Source organism: Myotis lucifugus, unplaced genomic scaffold (assembly GCF_000147115.1).
Source record: "Myotis lucifugus unplaced genomic scaffold, Myoluc2.0 scaffold_174, whole genome shotgun sequence".
NCBI classification, from domain to species: Eukaryota; Metazoa; Chordata; class Mammalia; order Chiroptera; family Vespertilionidae; genus Myotis; species Myotis lucifugus.
In genome coordinates, this window is record NW_005871222.1 from 583,405 (window position 1) to 584,711 (window position 1,307).

The window sequence follows — 1,307 nt, forward strand, 5'->3', positions numbered from 1 at the left end:
CCTTAGATGGTGGATAAGAAAAAGTGAATTTATTTAAGGGGATAGATATCAAAGGGAAGGGCTGCATAGCACCGAGCCAAGGGAGATTGGGTCGATGATGGCAGCAGCCAGGAGCTGGTGGGAAGCTCTGTTGTCAGTGGGTCTGGGGCTGAGTTGGTGGGCTTGGCATGTGGCTGGAATGCAGGTGTGGGATCAGGTGCATTGGGACAGTTTGCATTCCTTAGATGGTCTGATTCCTGGTGTCCAGTGAGTTTTTCTTGGTCTTTGTCCTCCTGTGGTGGTGAAACGTGGGGTTCAGAGTGCAGACTTTTCTTCTCGTGGGTTCTTGTGCGACGGAATTGAAGAATAAATTTGTGGACTAAGATTTCTTTAATAAAAATGTAGAAGTTTATTGGAAGCATATACAAACTCTCCCTGGTAAAAGGAGTTTTTAGGGGTAAAATAGGCAGGTTTAGGAAGTTTTAGGAATTAGGGGGGCCATGGAGGGGGAACCACAGGGCTGCAAAGCTGGGAGCTGCCAGAAGGCATAAATTTACAAAATAAAGGGAAAGGAATCCACTCATTCACAGAATAAAGGGGAAGGCCACAGGGAGTAGAAAAACAAAAGGGAGAAAAAGAGGGGGATCCCACGTGGGGTTTGAGCTCTGAAGCTGCTATAGTGACCAATCAGAGGGGATATCAGGACACAAAGAACTGCAGCCTTTATAGACGTTAGAAAGGAGGGACTTAGTGTGTCTCCTTCTCTTCCTCTCTTGGGAGTCTGCGCTTGTTCTCCAATAAATTTCCATCTTTTCCTATACTATCTTTGGTCCATGGCTTCATTCTTCAAATACACCTAGACAAGAACCCGGTAAATCACCTTTGCATCCTGCCCCAAGGAAAAACCACGGGTTCCAGTTTAATTTCCACATTTCATTAGGAAGGGGTGTCCCCACAGGAGACCCCCTGGGGAGGGGTCCCCAAATGGGAAAACCTGCTCTCTCTCTCTCTGTGTGTGTAATGGGAAAAATCTAAATCCAAAAATCTAAAATCTGTCTCATGTCCCTTTTTCCTTTATGTATGATGCAGTTTTTTGTCCAACCCTGACCCTTACTAATTGGACCCTTCCTCAATTTAGGACCCCCTTGCTTTCCTCATTGGTCATTCTGCTATATAGTATCAGTTTCAAAGCTCAAAGCCCACATGGGGCCCCCCACTTTCTCTCCCCTTATCTTGCAACATTCCTCAATCCTCTGTGAAAATATGTTTCCTTCTTCCCCATATCTTGTGACTTTTCTTTATCCTCTATTCCCCCCCCCCTTATCCTG